Source organism: Chinchilla lanigera, unplaced genomic scaffold (assembly GCF_000276665.1).
Source record: "Chinchilla lanigera isolate Chin_1 unplaced genomic scaffold, ChiLan1.0 scaffold00017, whole genome shotgun sequence".
NCBI lineage: Eukaryota > Metazoa > Chordata > Mammalia > Rodentia > Chinchillidae > Chinchilla > Chinchilla lanigera.
The window spans coordinates 14,377,604-14,394,547 of record NW_004955418.1 but is presented as its reverse complement, the minus strand read 5'-3'; the positions used below and the strand labels follow the sequence as shown (position 1 = coordinate 14,394,547).

Here is a 16,944-nt window from a genome sequence, read left to right as displayed (position 1 = left end):
GATAAGAGCCAAAGACTCGCCTCTGGGCCTGGCCATCAGCCATGCCACCTCACTGAGACCCTCATTGCTGTCAGATGTCATGGGAAGCACAAACAGGCACCCAGCCACACAACAGTTTGAGATCCTAATGGACAGTTAATCGCCTTGCACTCTGTGGTTCCTGACCCATACACCCTTTTTGGACTGTTCCCTCCAGATGCTACCTGGTTTACATGTCTAGATTTAAAAGATGCCATCCTCTGCTTATGTGTTGCTCCCATAAGCCTCTTCAACTAGGAAAATCCTGAGGCAAGATGCAACTCACTTGGACTCAATTGCCACAATGGTTTAAAAACTCTCCCACTATCTAACAACAACAGTTTTGACCAAGCCACCAGCACCTTCTCTCCAGGATAGCCTATTTCTAGGTTGCCTACTGCTTGCAGTCATGGTCCCCCTAGAAAAAATAATAGACTGTAAAACTGCTGATATTTACCTCTCCTGCTTGTAAAGCCAGCTCAAGATCTCTGAACTGTCAATGTTACCACAGTTGCCCTCCATATATGTTGCCTCAGTCTTCTGCCACCCACAGCCTGCTGGTACACCTGCCTGGACCTAAAGAATGCCTTTGACTGGCTCCTGTCAGCCAGCCCCTCTTCATGACAGAGCTGGACTCAATCAGCATAAGTTCAAAACTCTATGCTGAATGAGTTGTCATGGCCTTTCCCAAAGGTTGCCCTGTCTAGAAACCTAAAGTCAGTCAAGTGCTTCTCAAAGACATTAAAGAGGAGAAACAAAAAGCCCATCAACATGTCAAAAGTTACTATTGTTACTCAGAGGTATAGGTTTTGGCATAGGTTCAAAAACTTGATTAAACCTGCCACAAATAAAAAATAATTTGACACAGAGGCCTAAATCCCATCAGGGGATCTGATTGACTGAAACATTAACCTCTGCCAGAAAAACTTTACCTGGTACTCCTGGAAGATCAGAGCCATACCTGCCCCCCAGTCACCATTATTTCTGCAAGATCAAGCCTCAGTGTGGAACCTGTACCCCTGCAGTGAATTTAGGGTTCAGTATCTATATCACTGGCACTGACTTCATGCAATACAGTGGACTCTCCCCACTTAAAGATATATAGACAGATTACACAGAAATAAAACATAACCCTACAGAAACATCTTGTAAACAGTTAAAAGATCAGTTATACTTGTAGACATTCCTGCACACTCATGTAGCCCAGGTACATGTTAACTACCTCTATAAGTTACAAAAATCCAGCCTTAAATCCACTGGAGAATTTATCCAGTTAGCTCCTCAGGGGCTCACCCTGAAGAGACAATGCACTCAAAGCCCTGATCTGATCACTCTGGACACTGACCAGTCCCTGCATGGCTGAAGTTTGAGGCCATGGTTCATAGGACTCTTCCACACCTATTCTCTTTGATTGTGTGCTGCTTACCCTAGTCCTTGCTTCCCCACTCCCCTGCCAACTGTGATTTTTGCCTTAAACTCTATGGGCAGTTGCCCCAAGAGAATAGAACAATCAATCAAACACTTGACCAAGATTTGATGAGCATCCAAGGCACATTGGACACTCTCCTAGATCAGATTATCTCCCTCATTACCTGGCCAGAGTAATGTTATAGAACAGCCAACCCAAATTCTATCTCTTCCTAAAAGCAACCTAGGGAAAAAATCTGTAATAAGATACGCTTGGGGACTAGGGCTTATCCTAGGATCACTGATAACCCTAATGTTACTGCTTCTAGTTGGGCCTTGTCTCAAAAGACTATGTGTAGTATGCCCAGTCAAGATTTGCTGGGGAAACTAAAAGAGGGGGGAAATGTACCAGAAGGTGCCTTTCAGCCAGTATCTTTCAGTTTATTAGTTGCCTGGGTGATAGTTATAGTTACAGTTCCTATTTCTTTTGTTTCTTAGAAAAAGCCGGTCACTGAGATGCATAGCTGGTCACTATGACACATTGTAAGAACTGATCCCCAATTAACAAGCCATTCTACCTCTATACTTCTTGCTTGTTTTTCCCATATTAGCCCTAAACCACCTGAGGTCAGGGCCTGACATTTTGAGGAATAATTAATTCCTAGTCAGTGCTCTTCCAACATTAAATATATCTGCCTCCAATACTGGGTATCATTTTGGTGTTTCTGTTTGCTGTTGCGATATAATCACTTGAAACTAAAAACAAATGTAGGGGCTGGGGATATAGCTCAGTTGCACAAGCGCCTGGCTGGCAAGTGCAAGGTCCTGAGTTTGATTCCCGGTACCAAAAAAAAAAAAAAAGACAAAAAAACAAACATCACAGACTTGATTTTTGGGGCTGGGGATTTAGCTCAGCGGCAAAGCGCCTGCCTGGCAAGTGCAAGGTCGTGAGTTCGGTTCCCAGTACCGGAGAAAAAATAAAAAATAAAAAAATAAAAATAAAAATAAAAACAAATGTATTCTTCATTTTTTTCAGTCTCTGTTTTCCTCATCAAATTTTTCACTTGCCTAAGTTGGATCAGCTGCATAAAAACTCTAAACCAGAACTTTTATAGTATGTATACATCTTGTCAATAAATAAATGTGTACTCTAAGGTATGACATGATTAGATATAGATATGCAACAATTTGTCTTGTTTTGTTTTGTTTTTTGTCTTTTTGAGACAGGGTCTCGCTATGCAGTTCAGGCTGGCCTTGAGCTCACTTTGTAGCCCAGGCTGGTCTCAAACTTGCAATGATCCTCCTGCCTCAGCCTCCCGAGTGCCGGGATTACAGGCGTGCGCCACCACGCCCGGTGATATGAAACAATTTGTTAGACTTCAAAGTCAAATCATTCTTTGAGGAAGAAAATTTCATGACATAGGTAGACTTCAGACTCTTGTGTATACATTTTTCCCAAAACTAAAATAGTTTTCCCAAAACTAAAATAGTTTTTTTAAAGGAGAAAGGGAGAGCAGGATGCATACTTTGCTTTATACTATTTTTCATTTTGAACACCCTTTTAGAAAGTTTGTATCTTGCTGACTAAATTGTCTAGGATTTTTGGCCCATGAAGGCTTATGTACTGCTACAAGCTTCTACCCTGTGATTAAGGCATGCATCACAGGTAGACAGCAGAAGACTGATGGTAAGAAATTAATGGAAAGCTGGCTAAATCCAAAAGGACCACACATGTGAGTAATTTAATTCTTTCATTCAACTAACATTTAAAGGGCACCTATTTCATGTCAGGTATTGTAATGGGCACAGAATATATAAAGACAAATAAACCATGCCCTGTACCTCCCTAAAGTTCACAGTCTGCTGGAGAGAACAGACAAGGTCAAACAATAATTGCAAGTCAATATGATCATTGCTGGGACTCTAGAAAGATGTCCCAGGTACCTTGAAATTTGAGGGATGAGTATTAAGTAGCCAGGTGGGAAAAGAATGAGGCCTGGTTCTTCAGGTAATGGTATCTACACACCCAGTAGCTCAGAGGTACAAAACTGCTGGCACATTCGAGAAACTGAATTGTAGAGAGGGCAGAGAACACAAAGGGAGGAAATGTGGTTAGGAAGTGAAAGATCAGTCTTTTGCAATAAACTAAGGACTTCAAAGTGAAACCCATACCCAGAAAGTCGAGGGAAATTGTTGGAGGATTAAAACAGTAACTTGAACAGATTGTTATCTTAGATTTCTCACTCTATAGCAATATGGAGAATGAATTAAGGCAGAAAACAATAAAATTACCCCAGGGGGGAGTATGTGGGCATCGCCAAAGGTGAAAAAAATTGAGTTTATTCTACTAGAAGCTCTGCAACTTAGTCTCAAATTAACTCAAATAACCAAGGAGAAGGTGCTTAATTTATTGACAATTTACATGAAATTGGATTTACTCCAATTGGATCCTATTGGATAAACAGGCTTAAAACGTGTCACCGGGGCTCACTCCATTTCCTCTGATGTCTGTGTGTTAGATTCAATCCTGTCAGTCTTCGCTGATGGTAAGGAACTTGGCATTCTCTAGATCCTGTCCTGGGAGCTTGGAAAATGAAAGGAAACAGTAATGTCACTGTGCCTTCAACTGGAAACTCCAGAGGCGATGTCTGGGGGCATATGTGGATCCTGAGATCCTTTCAGCAACACTGTGGCTAGGAGGTGGAATATTCTACATGGCCAAGCCTGGTTGCTCTCTTCATGGCCGTGGAGTCAAGGGGCTATGAAAAGAAAATCCAGAACACCTGGAAAGGTGATAGGTGGCGATCTGCTACTTAATAGAAGGTAATTGTATTAGATCCAGGATGAAAAAATTCTCTCTCTCTCTCTCTCTCTCTCTCTCTCTCTCTCTCTCTCTCTCTCTCTCCCTTCATGTCAGTTACTGGAGACTGAACCCAGGGCCTTCACACGAGCTAAATCCTCAACCCTTCTTTGTTTTTCATTTTGATACAGCATCTCACTAACTTGCTCAGGCTTGAGTTGAATTTGTAATCCTCTTGCCTCAGCCTCCCAGAATCCTGGGATTACAGACATACCCCACTACATCCAGCTAAGAAAACCATTTTATGCAGACAAAAATAGCAAAGGTTCACTGAAGTTTAGCAGCTACACTGAAACTCACAAGCACATGAACTGATTTAGGGAACTGATGGTTAAAGAAATAACACTAGTAAAATATATTTAGAAATTAACATTGAAAAGATTTGGCAAGGGGCCAGTGGGCTTGTGGGTAACAAGTTTTGAAACAGATGGGATGGCACTTTAATTTTCTGTCAGGAATAGAAGTTGTGTAAATAACAGCAATCTTAACATAACAAACCACGTGAGGTGTTCCAGGTGTGTCTGTCATTTTATTTAATAGATACAGCTGAAAAGTGCTCCAGGAAAAGATAAAAGGGATGGAGAAGTTAGAAAACTAATGAATATAAACTAGAGTCACAAGACCAAATAGCAGGGAACACAGATTGTTTCTCAAATCTTCCTGTCATGAGTCTTTTTTACAAATTGTGGCTTGGTGTATTACTGAAGATTCTGCAAGTGAATAGAAGACATGAATGCACATGAGCAGTCAAAGCAGTAAACACCTCTTGTGGCCCCACTAACATCCACTCTGTTGCTTTTCCTCCAGCCATTGCTACAGTACAGAGTAGATGAATAGTCCTCCATCTCACTCCTCAGAACATGCCCAGAGGACCAAGCTGCACTGACCACACTGAACTGATCAGCTGAAAAGTACACCATAGGGAATTAGCTTTCTCTTTCCCCATTTCACTCTCCCCTTGTCTTATTTTCCTATATTACTCTACCAAATAAACTGCCTCCCCAGTTAAACTACTGAAAATAAGCCCTTGTTTCCTGCTCTACTTTCTGATTACTTAGGCTCAGATCCTATCTTCCCTCTAATTCCCTACAAATTTCCTTTTTTGTAGATTATTTTTAACCAGTTCTGTGCATTATTATCCAGAAAACAGGTTGGTAGATACTTTGAAACATAGTGTAACACAGTACATGATCTGTAATGATTACAGAATAAAGTTGACATTCCTGCATTCCAGTAGCTCATCACACATGACACAAATAGTTCTTTATTTTGGATGGCCAACCTTATGAAATTTAAAATGAAGCAGTCTTCATTCATGCTGAACAAGTTAGGTAGAGGCATTTCTTTAAAAAATGTTTTTCTATTACAAGTTTTTAAATTGCCATGAAATGCAGTGATTGAGCAATGGTCTCTGATCGCTCAGCTAAAAATTGAATTGAATCCTTAATCATCTGTATTAATTCACATGCCACTGAGAGGCTGTCTGTAAAGTCTTTGAAGTATAGCAAGTATTATCTCCAGATTATTAACAAGAGAGTTCACTCTTTGCTAGCCCATGGGCTTAACCTTACACAAATATTATTTTAATATCTGTTAATCCTTTAAGTTGAATGATTTTTTTCTTTTCAACAGCAAAAATAAATTTACTCTTGTTCCTGTGATAATGGATAACTGTTTCCCCAGACAAGGATTTTGGAAAATGCTGATACAGTGGTGCCTGGGTGCTTGCATTGCTCATGCAAAAGCTTCAGGAGTACACACTTCGCTGGCTTTGCGTAATGATAGAGGCTTTGGAACTGGAAGGTGTGAAATGTCTTTCTTCAGTGTTGTTTGCTCACATCCTGGAGGGACTCACAAGGCTGATAAAGCTGAGTAATTGTTCATTGGAGGTTTTATAAGTTGCCATATGGGAAAGCTATAAACTAAGCACAGAAATAGTAGGATGTTAGAAGATCACCCAAGAGAAGGCTCAAAGCACTTTCTGGGAGCATGCCAGAAGGAACCTCCAAAGGAAAAAACTGATGACCCTGTACCCTGTGTGAAAGGAGGTCTGCAGGAATCAATGCCCATTGAGGACACTTTCCCTCCTCTTGTTTTCGAGCCCCCTGTGGGCATCAATTACTGGCTCTCCAGGCTAGAAAGTTTCCCACTTTCCTAAAAAAGAAGTCTTTGGAGAACTTAATATTTTCCCTTTACTTCCAGGGCTTGAACTCTCTTTAAATTGTGCTATTTCTATTATTTTGAAAATAGGAACAGAAAAGGGTAAACTGCAGTACAACCCACCAAAATGCCAAATTCAAAATAACTTGACACTTGCAGTCACTTCAGCTAAAAAGGCTCCATACCTTAAAATGAGGGACCTTCACTCTTTCCAAACAGAGCTCTGGTTAGAGACATTTCTGTAATCCCTCTTGATTATATGAGAAGTGGGCAATTGAAAAAAGAAAACTACACGGAGGTCAGGATTCCAAAATCAGTAATGGCCCAATGTGATTGTCCTTACTGATGAGAAAGTACTAACTGAAATCCTTTACTAACAGTGAAGCTGACTTTTTACTATTTAGCCTTTAATTAGCCGTGATTTTGGAAGCAAAGTAGTCACCATGGTGATCTTTAAGAGGATGGTCAGTATGCTTAGTGGAAAGTTTGCCCTCATAAAATGACCTGGAACAGTAGCCTTTTCAAATTGCTGTGAAATCAAGAGAGGGTGGATCTTTGTGTATTAATCAAATTGTTCAAACACTGTTAAAAGATCCTTCCTTTCCCTAGAAAGGTCTCAAGGCTATATGAAAGTTTAATTTAAGCCAGTTTATATGTGTTATTGGGAAGCATATAATTTTCAAAATTATTACTTTTATAGATCATTGTTCATTTATGTATTTATTAATCTTTATACATAAAACAACTCACCATTAGGCACTGTGAGAACCAATTTATGCCAGCAGAAAAGGATGGGGTAATGTTACGATTTGTGTCTGGGTGTCCCCCCAAAGCCTCATGTGGTCATGGGGCCGGCTTTTAGAGTTTGACTGATTAGGGGTGTGAGAGCTACACCAGCCCTGGGGTGGATAGTTTGCATATGTAAGGGAGAGGAAGAGGATGCTTCTGGCCATTTCCTCCCTTTTAGTGCTTGTTGTTTTTGCCGTGTGCTGTTGCCATGAGCGGTAGCCCTCTGCCATGTGCCACTCTGCCTTGTAACCTGCCAAGTATGGACTGAAAGCTCCACAAACTGTAAGCAAAATAAACCTTTCCTTCCTTAATTTTGGGTGTCAAGTATTTTGTCCCAGCAATGAGAGAAAAATAACCAAGACAGGGAAATGTTGATTCTATAGTTTACTTTTTATTTTTAGAGAATGAGAAGTCATATGAAAATTATTTTGGGCAAGTGAATTTTGAACATATTGTTCATATTGCACACAGATGGCAACCCCCATGTTACCAGTTCTGACCTGAGCCTGGGTCCTTTACCCTCTCAGAACTGTGGAACCAGTAATAACACAGAGCACAGATGCAGCAGCAAGAGAGACATTTACTCTTGATCAAGAAATGAGAAGTGAAAGATAAGCTCACACATTAAGGTCTCAGCTGTAGGGGGTTGGGAAGTTCTAGATAGAGGGTAAAGGAATGAGGAACGGGTTGGGTAGTAAAGGGTGTGAATATTCATAACTTTTGTGGGAATGGGTGAAGATCTTCCAGGACTTCAAGTTTTACCTCCTTTTGCTCCTCTTGAGGTTCTTTCCAGGCACCATCATGGCAAGTACCTACTGTCACAGTACTGGGCTGTAGGTCAGTCTGCATGCAGGTGGGGTTATGATGAAGCCCTTGTCTGGCCATTGCTCTGTGGGCATCTTGCATCTAGTTTGGCTAAGGCAGCTGAAGAGAAACTTCTGGCCTGTAAGCATCCTGTCCACAAGGAGAAATAACCTGAGAACAGGGTAGAAATTTCACTAAGACACTTAGGCAGTGCAAGACTACACGAGGACAATGCCTGGGTTTTCTGTTGGCCTGAATCACTCCCTCCACCTTCTTGCTTAACTGCTATAGATCCACAGCTGCCACAACTGAAGGTACATGGTCACCAGCACCACATTAAGTCAGTAAGAGAGAGAAATGTCTTTCCTATGTCACACAAAGATGACCAGAAGTGTTACTGGTTTATGTTATATTGTTTATTGTTCAAGTATTATATGTTCATAACAATGAGTTCAAGTACTGCATACCCAGTAAGAAAAATACTGTAATGACCCAAAACCTATCATCTATTACCCAAGATAACAACTAACATGTGAGCTGTATAATTCTAATAGTCAAGAATGTTTTTATAAATGTGTGTATACTATGTAAATGTGTTTTTTCATAACTTATTTCACTTGGCAAATAGTATTTCTTTTATTAGTCAATTTTATGTCTATTTTTATATGTATATCTTAATGAAATTCAATTATTACTTCATTGGAAAAACTGTACTTTACACTAGTTGAGTACAAGCTCTAATATTAGACTACTTAAGTTCAAACATCAGCCTTATTGTTTTTACCTTCACTTTGCTTACTTATGCATGGCATTTATAGAATATGTACCTTAAAATAGTATGTACCTTACAAGAATTAAATGAGTCAAAATACATAAAGTTATAAGAATGCTTATCCCATAAAAGTGTCTAATAAATGTCACTTATCATTTTTAAAGTTTCATAATATTCCATGATGTGGTTCTCTGCAATTATGAAATGCCCTATTGTGAGTTATTTATAATTTTTGCTATTAAAACACTATAATTAATATCCATGTATATGTACATATATATATTTCTTTTTCATCCACTGAAAACTATAAAACATTGGTTAAAGAAATTGAAGACACAAATGAACAGAAACAAATCTTGTGTTAGTGAATTCACGAATATTGTTAAAATGTCCACACTACTCAAAGCAACCTACAGATTCAGGGCAAACTCTGTTAAAACATCAGTGATATTTCTCATGCAAACAAAGAACATATTAAAATTCATATGGAACCACAAAAGATCCTGAATAGAAAAGGCAATCTTGTACAAAAAGTATAAAACAGGAGGCACTACACTACCTGTCTTCAAATATAGTACAAAGCTACAGTAATCAAAACAACACAGTATTGGCAGAAAAACAGATACAAAGGCCAATGGTACCCAAAGGAGAGCTCAGAAACAAATCTACATATTTATGTCCAATTGACTGTTCACAAAGATGCCAGCAATGCACAGTGGGGAAAGGCTGTATCTTCCATAAATGATTTTGAGTAGGTTGGATACCCATACCCACATGCAGATCAAAGAAGCTCAACCTTTATTTCCCCTGACAAACAAAAATCAATACAAAATGTACTAAGTACACAAACATAAGACATGAAACTACTAGAAAAGAGCATAAGGAACATTTTCATGACATTTTCCTAAGTGGGGAATATATATATATATATATATTCCCCAAAGCAAAGGAAACAGAAGAAAAAATAGACAAATAGTATTATGTCCAACTAAAACGTTTTTGTACAGCAAAGGCAACCACCAACAAAGAAACGACCCACAGAATAGGAAAACTTGTTTGTAAGCCATGCATGTAAGAAGAGCTTAACATGTAAAATATACACAAAGTCAAACTGTTTAACAGCAAATAAATGATTAAAAATACCTGAATAAACACTTCTCAAAAGAAGGCATACATTACTAATCTTCAAGGAAATGCAAATTAATACCTCAATGAGATATCATCTCCTACCTATTAGAATGACTATGATCAAAGGGACAAAAGGTAGCAAGTATTGATGAGAATGCAGAGAAAAGGAAAACACTTATCTACTGTTGATGGCAATGTAAATTAATTATGAAAAACAGCACAGACATTCCTCAAAAAAACTAGAAATAGAGCCACCATGTAATCCAGTGATCTCATTACTAGGTATATATCCAAAAGAACTGACATCTACATATCAAAGAGACTTCCATTCTCCTGTGTTTTTTGCAGTACTCTTCGCAATAGCCAAGACAGGGAATCAGCCTGGATTTCCAATGTCTGAAGTATGAATAAAGAAAATGCGGTACATGTACATAGTGGAATATGACAGTTCTAAAAAGAATGAAATCCTGTCATTTGTAGCCACATGGATGGAAGTGGAGGGAATGATGTTAAGTGACAAAGGCACAGAAAGACAAATAAATAACCCTTCTCCTCTGTTATATGCGGAAGTTAAAAAGTTGGTCTCAAGGAAACAGAGTAAAATACTAGTTACCAAGGCCTGGAAGGGCATGGGGGAGGGGAGGTTGGAGAGAGAATGGTTAATGCTGCAGTTAGTTAGGAAGAATAATTTTTACTCTTCTCTAGCACCGTAGGATAACTATGGCTGACAACACTGGATTGTGTATTTCAAAGTATCTAATAGGATGTATGTGTAGTAGATAGATGTGCCAGGCACACTGATTTGATCATTGCACATTGTAAACTTGTAATAAAATGTCACAATGTTCTCCATAAAGAAGTACAAACACTATGCGTCAGTTAAAAATATTTAAAAAAAAAAAAAAAAAAGGAAATCTTGTCTTTTGTAACATGGATGAACCAGAAGGTTATTAGGTCAAGTGAAATAAGCCAGCATCAGAAAGATGCAGCCTGCACAATCATATTCATGTGAACGATAGAAAAGGTCAAGCTCATAGCAGCAGAATAAAATGGTGTTTACTAGAGGCTGAAGAAGAGGGAGGTCAAAAAGCATAAAATTTCAGTTAGGAGGATTAAGACACATCACAGTGACTATGGTGAATAATATGTATTTGAAATTTTCTGAGAATGGATTCAAAATATCTTCACAAAAATTGTAATTATGTGGTAATGAACAGGTTACATAGGTTAATTTATCTGTTATACTATATTTAGCTGTATATCCTAAAAATATCCAATTTGCCTTGTTGATTAAAAATAAGAATTCCTAAATTATACCATTAGAACCTCGCTACCTACCCCCTGATGCTCCATAAATATGTTCCTTGTTCACCTTCCCCTCCCAACTACATCCCAATACCCCATGGTGACACATTAGTCCTATTCTCTCACAAAGCACCTTCTAAAAATTTCAGGGCACTTTCTCTCTCAGAAGCATCTGTCCCAACCTCCACTGTGAAGATTGTAAAGCAACCAGATATGGTGATCCACATCTGTAATCCCAGCACTCGGGAGGCTGAGGCAGGAAGATCACTGTGAGTTCAAGGCCTAGCCTGGGCTACACGGTGAACTCCAAGCCAGCCTGAGCTACATAGTGAGACCCTGTCTCAAAAAAGAGAGAGAGAAAGATTTTAAAGCAGATTAAGTAAATAACGACACATAATAACAACTGTCAAGTTCTTCCTCTTAATAGGAGGACCCAGAATGTTAGTCCTTTGAGCAAAGACTTTTTTCACTTCATGAGTTACTCTTTATGGAGAAGGATCATCAGGAAAGACAACACTACATCCTGTTTCTCCAAACTTGGTGTGTGTTATCTCATTTTGCATGCCTCCTTTTCTGTCCTGTTACTTCACTAGCTGACTTCACAAATCCTGGAAAAAAAGGATTAATCATTTCCAATGTGAGGAGAATGCGGCCAGCATTCAAAGAACAGTGTGCTCTTTAGAGACACTCCTGCTTCATTCACCCCAGCATGAAAATCAAATGATTAACGAGTTGTCCTTGTATTTTTGGTTTTTTTTACATAAAATTCCAACTTTATTGAACATAGGAATGAATGGATTTTCAAATTAATTATTTTTACTTTAAGGTGATTAGTTTTGAAGCTTTCTGATCCAGAGTAGAACTTATTAACTGGTATATGAAGATGCTTTTCTATTACTTCAATTCTCTATTCATAAACAAATGTATTTACATCTAGATAGAAGCATTTGTGATTGGATTACTGCATGGGAATCCCTGCTATCCACACTGCTCCAGCTGGCAATAGGGGATCATCTGCTCAAGAACAAATCTGAAGCACAAGCACAAATTTGAATTTTATACAAAAATTCAGTTTTATTCTTATGCTTACATTACTGGGAGCTGACATCTGTAACTTACAGGCAAGCATTTACTTTTGTTTTCTACCTCCCAGCTGAACAAAAAGATGCATAATGTACTGTTTTCATTAGGTAAGACTTGCTTTTTATATTTCAATGAGAATACCATGTGATCCTTTCATGAACGAAATGACCAGGGTACTAATGGAACCATCTTTGGAGGAAGTACTTAATGTGTGTATCTCATTTAAATAAATGCTCCAGTAAGAAATGGAGAAGTCACTGCCTCTACTTTGAAGGCTTTGTGGCTATCTGTCAAATTTCTATGTGCAGCTCACCAACATTCCCTTATTGGAAATATCAGTATTTCCGTATCATAGTTCTCTAAAGGACTTGAAAGTCTCAAAATTCTGTATCTCCTTTGGCTTGCTTCTCTCTTGATTCCACCCAGGCTTTATTAATGGTTAGCTTCGTATCATCATCTCCATCTTCATAAATTTTCTTTAGAACACTCATTAATCCCTCAGTAGGATCTGTCTCAGCATTGTAGGATGGCTTTTCTTTTTCTTTGCACTTTTTCAATATGAGTTAAGTACTCCCACCAAGTGTTTTCCACTTTCTTTCTACACAAGATAAGAACTGTATCAGTCTTGATTTTTCTTAAACTGCCTTCCACTAAGATGGGTTTCAAGAGATTGTTCACAATCATAGAGTAACTCTTCCCATTTAGATCATTTAGCAAAAGATCAAATGACCTCTCTGTGAGATGCATCTGCACATTCTCAGCAGGAACTTGGTGAACTCCATTTAAGTAATGTAGATTTTCACAAACTTATCTGACCGATCCCATCCATAATTACTGATCTTCACTGTGTATCTTGCTGTGATGGGAGCAGCCACAGCAGCTGGTTTTTCCTCATCAAGAAGTTCTGGTTTCTTCTGTGATTTGTCTTGCATCTTATTCCTTATTTCTGTTTCAATCTTGGATTTTTCTGTCAGGGCATCACGTACTCTCTTCCTACTGGCCTTTTCTAGCAATGCCTTTACCTCTTTTAGGTCATTCTGTAACTCCTCCAAAGCAGAAGCCGTGGTCTGGCGGGGTTGGGCCGAAGGCGCAGGCTGAAGAAGTGCATGAAAGGTCAGGAACTGCCAGACCCGGCGCACTCCCCACCCGGGTGGGCCTCACCAGCGCGAGCCACGGGCCTGCCTCTGTGCTTGCGCCCGACCTGCGCGAGACCACCTTATTTTTAAGATAATGCCACTGGCCCAAGACTGGACATTCTTTCCGAATTATGTTTTGGAAATGGGGAATGACTACAGAATCTTTTACAGTCCGTTGCTGACTCTGTTTTTATCAGCAAGTCACAGATTGTCAAGGATAAGTGAAGTCTGTGATCCTAAACCAGCACATCAAAAATTGTTTAATGTAAAGTGAGTATTAAGACAGAAGAGAAGAAGCATTTGAAAGAAGCACTTCAGAGTAAGGTACATTTTCTGGGAGGAAGTAAAAGAGATGACTAAAAAACTGCTAGCAATTATTAAGGCATAAGACTCTCAGGGTAACTTAAAAATAATGGCCACAACCAAAAACTTGTGATCACATAACACTGATGGGCCCCAAGATACTGAATTTTATATTTTTTTAAGAGCAGAATATATTTATTGAGCGAAAGAAAGCTTCTGTCCAAGAGAGGGACAGAAGGGGGCCTGCGTGGGTTGCCCAGATACTGAATTTTAATGACTAAAATAAAGGGGGTTCTGAGATAACACTGTACCATACAGTCATTAAAGGAAGAGAAAAGAAAGAAGGAAGCTCTGATGCTGTTTATGCTTTACTTTGTCTGCATATAATTCTTAGCCACTGATAGTCTTTATTGAATGCCAAGTACTACATAGTAAATAAACAAGCTTGGAATTATTAATGTGTGTGTAAATATTAAATTACTTTGCTTTGTAAATTTAAGCAAAGAAAATTACCTTAAAATAGTTTCATTTTCCTAACTTTTCCTTGAAATAGTAGTTTTGAATTATAATTGTGTACTTTAAATAGTCAAAATATTGTCTATCTAAGCATATCAGTTTTGGGGAAAAATCAAATAATTTAACAATATGATTGTTTCTGTACATTATCAATCACCTGTTCTGCTTGTTGGCCCTATAATTGTGATAGAGAGGCCAGAGTCATGGTGGCAAACAACTTCATTAAGCTTTAATGTTGGGATGAATATAAAATACAAGATTTTTTGTGTATAGAGATGCAAATAGTGCTGGATATCATAAGCTAAGTAATTCAACCTCCATGTTTTCTCAAACTTTGGGAGATTGTCCATGCATGGGATTTTTTTTTTTTTAAAGTGCTATTTTGGCAAGTCCTTCTGGCATAGGGGATATTCAGGATCCCTGCCCTCCAAAATCCTATAAGCCTAAATACTCATGAATAGGAGATGTAACCAAACTCCCATATTTAAAAATAACTTCTGAGAGTCCAGATCCATGAAACAGAATGTGATGTATTCTAGTGAAGGTACTACCCATTTTATTTTTGGTTTGCCAAGATATAAATGAGAACAGTTTCAAAAGTTATGTTCAGCAGTTGGCAAAGACTTTATTTAGCCAACAGAATAGAATTGAGAGTCACCCAATACAGCCACACTTTTTGTCTCCAAAACTGCTGTTTGCCTGATGCCTGACAAGATGACAAGCTTCAGCTGGTGGAAAGAGAGGGAGACAGGAGATCTTTGTTCCCATAGGGGTACACGCAAGCACACACACACACGTGTGTGTGTGTGTGTGTCCCAAGTAAGCCTGAGTTACAATGTCTATTTCTATATAGCAAAGAATTCATTAAAATGAAGGAAAACATTACCATTTTTAATACTTGTATTACTGTCACATAATTTTATTTAAATTTATTTAAGTAAACAAAAATTTATTTAAATTTTTACTTAAATTTACAAAAATGCCTAGAACCTGTTTGCACAACTGTCTTTGGAAATGTTCAATCATTGCAAGCAAGAAAATGCAGATTGTTATATTTCTACTTTATTGGAGTAGTGGGCTTCATATTTTTTACTGGTTTCCTTCCTGATTTGATCCTTAAAGACTCTTGGCCATTATATTTTTTTCCTCCTTATTTTGATTTATTTTTCCTTCTCTCATCTTTTGAACTTATTTTTCATTCTTCATATTTACCATTTCATCAAACAGTTTAACTCCCTTCTCCTGAGATGGATTAAAGATTTTGAAGTATATATAAGAAACCCAAAGGATAAATAAATTAAAGAGCAAAATAAAAGGTAGATAATAAGAAACAGAGAGGTAGAGCTGTTACGAATGGAGAAAGAGCACGGGAAGGTGGCATAAGAAGAATAAGGTATGTTATGTACATGCACCAGCTCCCCATGAGGAAAGTAATCATTGTGTACAGAAAACAGGTACTAATAAAAATTAATTTTTTAAAAAATATTTTAAAGTGTCTTTGTATTCAAGCGCTATTGCATCAAATATTCCCTGTTTGTATGCACAGAATTTTCTCTTGATAGAATTCATCAGACAAGGTGGTCTTAAAAAGTCTAAATTTCCCAATCCAGTCTTAAAATTCTCAGTTAAATCTTCACAAGAATCCCATTCCTATCTTAATACTCAACGTGAAGGTATTACGTTACTAATAATTTTGCACCTGAGCATACTGTATTAGTATTGAATCACACTACCCAAGTACAAAATCCTATTAAACCTTGTTTTCCCTTCCTTACACAAAAGGCAGCATTGACAGCACATTTTGTCAACACTGAATACTGTGGACAAAGAGTGCTAAATTACATTTCTTAAGCTATGACACCACCATAAAGAGCATGGTGTTCAGCATTTAGATATTATAGGAAAATAGTAGAATGCTATGTGCTAAGTAACTAGTGGCTGAAGTTTCAGGTGACAGCTGTAGCTAGAAAAGCTTTTCTCCTGCTGTCCATAATATGGTGATTGAAACTCTCTCAACTGCAGACCTCCCACCCTCACTCTAGCAGTCTGTGAAACTTCCCTTGCATCACTGAAATGCACTCTAAATGGGGTTCTCTTTAAAGACCACCCAGAAGTTACATCTGGTGTGAAATGCCACTGATTGGTCCAATTTGCACTCATATGTGGTACAGGGAGGGACTAAGGCCTATGTGCTTTCAATGACTTGCTTGAAATTGCCCTACTTCTTCAGGGTCAAAATGAGTTTTTACCTTTCTTTCTCCAAATTTTGTATAAAGGTAATCATATATAGTTCATCATCCAGACTGGAGGCCTTTTCAGCATTGCAGTAGATGCTACTAGTAATTCTACCTCAGGTAAATGGAGTCTATTAAGGCAAAGAACAAGGCAAAGGAGGATACCATGAAAGTCTATAAATCTTTTCCCACAAGAATTTGGCATCAATCTATTGCCCATCCCACATTACTGACACTCCATTAAGAACATACACAGATCAGTGTTGGCCTGGTTTATAGATGTTGATTAACTGTCAGCATCTATAAAGATGCTAGTTATAGATATGTGATTGTAACCTATGTTAGGCATAATCTCCAAGTCATTATTGAATTAACTAAACACCTATCTATTGCTACGTTTGTAGCTGAGTCACCTACAGCAAAAGACAG

The 16,944-nt window shown here is 38.3% G+C and overlaps 1 pseudogene; it reads right to left on the bottom strand.

Annotated features, from left to right (window-relative positions):
* Positions 1 to 12,611: 12,611 nt before the first annotated feature.
* LOC102007660 lies at positions 12,612 to 13,273 on the bottom strand (annotated as a pseudogene).
* Between the last annotated feature and the right edge of the window lie 3,671 nt (positions 13,274 to 16,944).